Source organism: Arachis hypogaea, chromosome 20, assembly GCF_003086295.3.
Source record: "Arachis hypogaea cultivar Tifrunner chromosome 20, arahy.Tifrunner.gnm2.J5K5, whole genome shotgun sequence".
In the NCBI taxonomy this organism is placed as follows: Eukaryota; Viridiplantae; Streptophyta; class Magnoliopsida; order Fabales; family Fabaceae; genus Arachis; species Arachis hypogaea.
In genome coordinates, this window is record NC_092055.1 from 116876265 (window position 1) to 116884354 (window position 8090).

Sequence of the window (8090 nt, forward strand, 5' to 3'; positions counted from 1 at the left end):
GCTAAGCTTTTGAGGAGGAAAGAACTTGGCTAAGAAAGCCGTGACCAGCTTATCCCAAGAGTTCATGCTATCTTTAGGTTGAGAGTCCAACTATATTCTAGCTCTGTCTCTTATAGCAAATGGGAAAAGCATAAGCCTGTAGACCTTGGGATCAACCCCATTGGTCTTAACAGTTTCACAGATCTGTAAGAACTCAGTTAAGAACTGAAAAGGATCTTCGGATGGAAGTCCATGAAACTTGCAGTTCTGTTGCATCAGAGAAACTAATTGAGGTTTAAGCTCAAAATTGTTTGCTCCAATGGCAGGGATTGAGATGCTTCTTCCATGTAAATTGGAATTAAGTGCAATAAAGTCACCAAGCATCCTCCTTGCATTGTTATTATTTTCGGCCATGTTGTCCTCTTTTTCAAAAATTTCTGTCAGATTGTCTCGAGAGAGTTGTGCTTTAGCTTCCCTTAGCTTCCTCTTCAGAGTTCTTTCAGGTTCAGGATCAGCTTCAACAAGAATGTTCTTATCCTTGTTCCTGCTCATATAAAAAGAAGAAGAACGCAGAAAAGAAAATATGGAATTTTCTATGTCACAGTATAGAGATTCCTTTATGTGAGTAGAAGAAAGTAAGGATAGAAGAAGGAAAAGATGAGAATCCAAACACAAGGGTGAGGATAGAAATGTTAATGGATGAATAAATAAATAGAAGGAGATTTAGAGATGAGAGAAGAATTCGAAAATTTAATAAAATAAAATAAGAATATTTTAAAATTAAATTGAAAATTCAAAAATTAAAATTGAAATTGGATTAAATTAAAAATTAAAACAATTAGTTAATAAAAAGAAAGAATTTTGAAAAAGAGGGAAGGAATTTTCGAAAATTAGAAGGAGAGAGTTAGTTAGGTAGTTTTGAAAAAGATATGATTGAGAGATATGATTGAAAATCATTTTGAAAAGGATTTGAAAAGGAAATTAAAAAGATTTGATTTTGAAAATTAAAGTTGATTACTTGACTAACAAGAAACTAAAAAGATATGATTCTAGAGTTTAAAGATTGAACCTTTCTTAATAGGCAAGTAACAACTTTGAAAAATTTTGAATCAAAACATTAAATGTTAATAAAATTTTCAAAAATTAAGAAATAAAATAAGAAAAAGATTTTGAAAATTAATTTGAATATTTTCGAAAAAATGAAAAAGATTTTGAAAAATTTTAAAAAGGAATTCGAAAATATGAAAAGAAAATTGAAAAAGACTTTGAAAAAGATAAGATTTTTAAATTGAAAATTTGATTTGACTCATAAAAACAACTAGATTTTAAAAAGTTTTGAAAAAGTCAACTCAAATTTTCGAAAATTTATGAGTGAAAAAGGGAAAGATTTTTTTTTTATTTTTGAATTTTAATAAAGAAAGAGAAAAACAACCCAAAGACTCAATGCATGAAAATTTTGGATCAAAACATGTGATGCATGCAAGAACACTATGAATGTCAAGATGAACACCAAGAACCTTTTTTTTTGAAAAATTTTCAAGAAAAGAAAACATGCAAGACACCAAACTTAAAAATTTTTATTCTTTAGACATTAACAAATTGAGAATGCATATGAAAAACAAGAAAAGACACAAAACAAGAAAATATGAAGATCAAACAAGAAGACTGGCCAAGAACAACTTGAAGATCATGAAGAATGCAATGCATGAAATTTTCGAAAATAATTTTTAGAAAATTAAAAAGATGCAATTGACACCAAAGTTAAAACTTGACTCTAGACTCAAACAAGAAACACAAAAATATTTTTGATTTTATGATTTTATAAATTTTTTTTATTTTTTTTTCGAAAATTAATTGGGAAAAACGAAAAAGAAAAAAAATTTTGTATTTTTCGAAAATAAGAAATAAATAGCTTAAAATTAAAATAAAATTACCTAATCTGAGCAACAAGATGAACCGTCAGTTGTCCAAACTCGAACAATCCCCGGCAACGGCGCCAAAAACTTGGTGTGCGAAATCGTGTTACTACTTGCTTGGTAACGGCGCTAAAAACTCAATACGCACGTTCATGATCTTAATTCTATTTCACAACTTCGTACAACTAACCAGCAAGTGTACTGGGTCGTCCAAGTAATAAACCTTACGTGAGTAAGGGTCGATCCCACGGAGATTGTCGGCTTGAAGCAAGCTATGGTTACCTTGTAAATCTCAGTCAGGCGGATTCAACTGATTTTAAGTAAAAGATAAATAAAATATAAAATAGGATAGTGTACTTATGTAATTCATTGGTGAGAATTTCAGATAAGCGTATAGAGATGCTTTCGTCCCTCTGAACCTCTGCTTTCCTACTGTCTTCATCCAATCCTTCCTACTCCTTTCCATGGCAAGCTGTATGTTGGGCATCACCGTTGTCAATGGCTACTTCCCGTCCTCTCAGTGAAAATGGTCCAAGATGCTCTGTCACGGCACGGCTATTCATCTGTCGGTTCTCGATCATACTGGAATAGGATTCATTGATCCTTTTGCATCTGTCACTACGCCAAGCACTTGCGAGTTTGAAGCTCGTCACAGCCATCCCTTCCCAGATCCTACTCGGAATACCACAGACAAGGTTTAGACTTTCTGGATCTCAAGAATGGCCATCCATGGGTTATAACTTATACCACGAAGACACTAATAACTCGGACTCGATCCCCTGTATTAGATATCCAAGAGATATCCATTCAATCTAAGGTAGAACGGAAGTGGTTGTCAGGCACGCGTTCATAAGTTGAGAATGATGATGACTGTCACGATCATCACATCCATCATATTGAAGTTCGAATGAATATCTTATAAGCGGAATAAGTTGAATTGAATAGAAAAACAGTAGTACTTTGCATTAATCTTTGAGGAACAGTAGAGCTCCACACCTTAATCTATGGTGTGTAGAAACTCTACCGTTGAAAATACATAAGTGATGAAGGTTCAGGCATGGCCGAGAGGCCAGCCCCCAAACGTGATCAAAGGATCAAAAGATAATCCAAAGAGATAAATACAATAGTAAAAAGTCCTATTGATGCTAAACTAGTTACTAGGGTTTATAGAAATGAGTAAATGATGCAGAAATCCACTTCAGGGGCCCACTTGGTGTGTGCTTGGGCTGAGCATTGAGCTTTACATGTGTAGAGGTCTTTCTTGGAGTTGAACGCCAGTTTGTAACCTGTTTCTGGCGTTTAACTCCACTTTGCAACCTGTTTCTGGCGTTTGACTCCAGAATGCAGCATGGGACTGGCGTTCAATGCCAGTTTACATCGTCTATCCTTAATCAAAGTATGGACTATTATATATTGCTGGAAAGCCCTGGATGTCGACTTTCCAACACAATTAAGAGCGCACCATTTGGAGTTTTGTAGCTCCAGAAAATCTACTTTGAGTGTAGAGAGGTCAGAATCCAACAGCATCTGCAGTCCTTCTTCAACCTCTGAATCTGATCTTTGCTCAAGTCCCTCAATTTTAGCCAGAAAATACCTGAAATCACAGAAAAACACACAAACTCATAGTAAATTCTTGAAATGTGAATTTTAATTAAAAACTAATAAAAATATACTAAAAACTAATTAAATTATACTGAAAACTATGTAAAAATAATGCCAAAAAGTGTATAAATTATCCGCTCATCAATAAGGGCTCAGAATTTCGCCCCTTACAGTGAATTTCTTGCCTGTGCTCTCATGGATGAGTTCCACATGTTCTAGAGATAGGATCTTGTTCACAGTGTGTGGAATGACTGGATTGCCAGTGAAGACAACTCTCATGCCAGTGAGAGGCCTTCAGTGGAGATCTTTTTGTCCCTCTAGCCTTTAGGTACTTTCTTTTTAGTACCTTTATTCTCAGTGCTTGATGATGGCTTCCCAACACCAAACTTAGAATTGGTGTCTGGAGTCTCTGTATAGCTTTGCACTAAGAGAGAAGGTTGGAACACTAGGTGTTCCACAACTGTCTCTCTTTTGTCATAGGGAGAGTTAGGGTTAGGCATCTTGAACAAGATGTGGTCCTTCTATAACTGTAGAATTAGCTGTCCCTTTGCTACATCAATGATGGCATTGGCAGTGGCTAGGAAGGGTCTTCCAAGGATGATAGATTCATCCTCTTTCTCTCCAGTATCCAAGATTATAAAATATGCAGGGATGTAAAGGTTTTCAACCTTTACTAAGACATCCTCTACCAGACCATAAGCCTTTTTCATAGACTTGTCTGCCATCTCTAGTGAGATTCTTGCAGCTTGTACCTCAAAGATTCTCAGCTTCTTTATTACAGAGAGTGGCATAAGGTTTATGCTTGACCCTAGGTCACACAGAGCCTTTTCAAAGGTAATGGTGCCTATGGTACAAGGAATTAGGAAGCGTCCAGGATCTGGCAGCTTCTGAGGTAATTTCTGTTGAACCAAGGCATTGAGTTCCTTGGTGAGCACTGGAGGTTCTTCCTCCAATGTCTTTATTCTAAATAACTTGGCATTTAGCCTCATGAGGACTCCTAGGTACCGAGCAACTTGCTCTTCCCTAGTTTCCTCTTCCTCATCAGAGGAGGAGTGATCCTCATAATCCATGATTTGCAACAAGGCATTCAATGGAACTTCTATAGTATCCTCATGAGCCTTAGTTTCCTTCAGTTCTTCAACAGGGAAGTTTTTAGTGGGCGTTGAATGCCCAGCTCCCTCATTACTGGTGTTCAACGTCAGCTTTTGTGTCACTTTGGGCGTTGAACGTCCAGTAAGGCCTTCCTTACTGGTGTTCAACGCCAGGAATTGTGCTTCTATGGGCATTGAACGCCCAGTAAGGACTTCCTTACTGGCATTCAATGCCAGTGATGGTGCTTTTTTGGGCATTGAATGCCCAGTAAGGACTCCCTTACTGGCGTTCAACGCTAGAGTATCCCCTTCAGATTCGACCTCAGCTTCTACAGTGATGGCCTTGCACTCTTCTCTTGGGTTTACTTCAGTGTTACTTGGGAGAGTGTTAGGAGGGGTCTTAGGGATTCTCTTACTTAGCTGACCAACTTGTACCTCCAGATTTCTGATGGAGGACCTAGTTTCTATTATGAAACTGTGAGTGGTCTTATAGAGTTCAGAGACTATAGTTGCTAAGTCAGAGAGGCTCTGCTTAAAAGTCTCCATCTGCTGTTGAGAAGATAGGAATGGTGGTCTATTGTTAAACCTATTCTGGTTTCTTCCACCTTGATTATTATTGAAGCCTTGTTGAGGCTTCTGTTGATCTTTCCATGAGAGGTTAGGATGATTCCTCCCCATGAAGAGTTGTAGGTGTTTCCATAGGGTTCTCCCATGTAATTCACCTCTTTCATCATGGGTTGATCTGGATCATAGGCATCTCCATCATAGGAGGTGTCTTGAGTGCTGCCAGCTGTAGCTTGCACTCCAGTCAAATGCTGAGAGATCATATTGACCTATTGGGTCAAGATCTTATTCTAAGCTAATATGGCGTTCAGAGTGTCAACCTCTAGGACTCCTTTCTTCTGAGCTACACTATTGTTGGTGCACGAATTGTAAATCACACTTTTTACAACTCGTACCACTAACCAGCAAGTGCACTGGGTCGTCCAAGTAATACCTCACGTGAGTAAGGGTCGATCCCACGGAGATTGTTGGCTTGAAGCAATCTATGGTTATCTTGTAACTCTTAGTCAGGAAAACAATAAAATAATTCACTTATCAAATTTGATTGCAAGGAATAAAAGGGCAGAACACAAATTATACTTGTATGCAATGATGGAAAATATGTTGGAGTTTTGGAGATGCTTTGTCTTCTGAAATACTGCTTTCCTCTATTCTCCTATGGCAAGCTGTGTGTTGGTGGATCACCGTTGTCAATGGCTACCATCCATCCTTCCAGTGAAAAGGGTCCAGATGCACTGTCACCGCATGGCTAATCATCTGCAGGTTCTCAATCGTACCGGAATAGGATTTACTATCCTTTTGCATCTGTCACTACGCCCAGCACTCGTGAGTTTGAAGCTCGTCACAGTCATTCAATCCCTGAATCCTACTCGAAATACCACAGACAAGGTTTAGACTTTCCGGATTCTCTTGAATGCTGCCATCAATCTAGCTTATACCATGAAGATTCTGATTAAGAGATCTAAGAGATATTCATTCATTCTACGGTGGAACGTAAGTGGTTGTCAGGCACGCGTTCGTGGAGGAATGATGATGATTGTCACGTTCATCACATTCATATTGAAGTGCGAATGGATATCTTAGATAGGAACACGCATGTTTGAATGGAAAACAGAAATACTTACATTAATTCATCGAGACACAGCAGAGCTCCTCACCCCAACAATGGAGTTTAGAGACTCATGCCGTCAAAAGGTACAAATTTCAGATCTAAAAATGTCATGAGATCCAAAATAAACCTCTAAAAGTTGTTTAAATACTAAACTAGTAACCTAGGTTTACAGAAAATGAACAAACTATGATAGATGGTGCAGAAATTCACTTCTGGGGCCCACTTGGTGTGTGCTGGGGCTGAGACTTAAGCTAATCACGTGCATAGGGCTGTTTTGGGCGTTCAACGCCAGCTTTGGATCCTTTTCTGGCGTTGAACTCCACTTTGTAACTTGTTTCTGGCGCTGGACGCCAGACTACAGCATGGAACTGGCGTTGAACGCCAGTTTATGTCGTCTATCCTTGAGCAAAGTATAGACTATTATATATTTCTGGAAAGCCCTGGATGTCTACTTTCCAATGCAATTGAAAGCGCGCCATTTGGAGTCTTGTAGCTCCATAAAATCCACTTTGAGTGCAGGGAGGTCAGAATCCAACAGCATCAGCAGTCCTTTTTCAGCCTGAATCAGATTTCTGCTCAGCTCCCTCAATTTCAGCCAGAAAATACCTGAAATTACAGAAAAACACACAAACTCATAGTAAAGTCCAAAAATATGAATTTTGCCTAGAAACTAATGAAAATAAACTAAAAACTAACTAAAACACACTAAAAACTATATGAAATTAACCCCAAAAAGCGTATAAAATATCCGCTCATCAATTGTTCACATGGTTTCTCTCAGAAGTGTACATAAATTGGTTGTTTGTAACCATTTCAATGAGTTCCTATGCCTCTTCAGACGTTTTCTTCAAGTAGAGTGATCCACCAGCAGAATGGTCCAAAGACATTTTGGACATCTCAAATAGACTACTATAGAATTTTCCTAGGATAGTCCATTCTGAAAGCATGTCAGGAGGACATTTCCTGATCAGTTTCTTGTATCTTTCCCAAGCTTTAAAGAGGGATTCACCCTCTTTTTGTCTGAAGGTTTGAACTTCCACCCTGAGCTTGCTCATTTTCTAAGGTGGAAAGAACTTGGCCAAGAAAATATTGACCAACTTTTCCCAAGAGTCTAGGCTTTCTTTAGGTTGAGAATCCAACCATATACTAGCTCTGTCTCTGACAGTAAAGGGGAAAAGCATAAGTCTATAGACCTCAGGATCCACTCTATTGGTCTTAACAGTATCACATATTTGCAAGAATTTAGATAAGAACTTATGTGGATCTTCCAGTGAAAGTCCATAAAATTTGCAATTATATTGCATTAGAGAGACTAACTGAGGCTTAAACTCAAAGTTATTTGCTCTAATGGCAGGTATGGAGATACTTCTTCCATAGAAGTCAGAAGTTGGTACAGTGAAGTCACCAAGAACATTCCTTGCATCTCCTCCATTATTCTGATCTGCTGTCGTGTTTGTGTTTTCAGTTTCTTGTTCGAAAAGTTCTATGAAATTTCCTCCGGAAAGTTGTGCTTTAGCTTGTTGTAACCGCTTCTTTAGGGTCCTCTCAGGTTCAGGATCAGGATCAAAGAGAGGTTCTTTATCTCTGTTCCTGCTCATAAATAAGAAAAGAAAATAGGAAAGAAAGAGAATGGGAGTTTCTATGTCAAAGGATAGAGAACTCTCTGTGAGATGTGAAGAAGAAAGAATTATCAAGATAGAAGAATGAGATGAAGAATTCGAATAAAAGGGTAGAAGAATTCGAAAATTTAAGAAGTAAAAAGAGAAACTAGAATTAAAATATTTTTGTTTTTATTTTATTTATTAATTGAACTAAAAAAATTTGAAA

At 37.6% G+C, this 8090-nt stretch overlaps 1 non-coding gene across 1 annotated transcript; it reads left to right on the plus strand.

The window, feature by feature from the left end:
- Positions 1 to 7208: 7208 nt before the first annotated feature.
- Positions 7209 to 7312, plus strand: LOC112788102 (small nucleolar RNA R71). Its single transcript, XR_003195481.1, has one exon. It is a non-coding gene; the product is annotated as a small nucleolar RNA R71 (small nucleolar RNA).
- Positions 7313 to 8090: the final 778 nt, after the last annotated feature.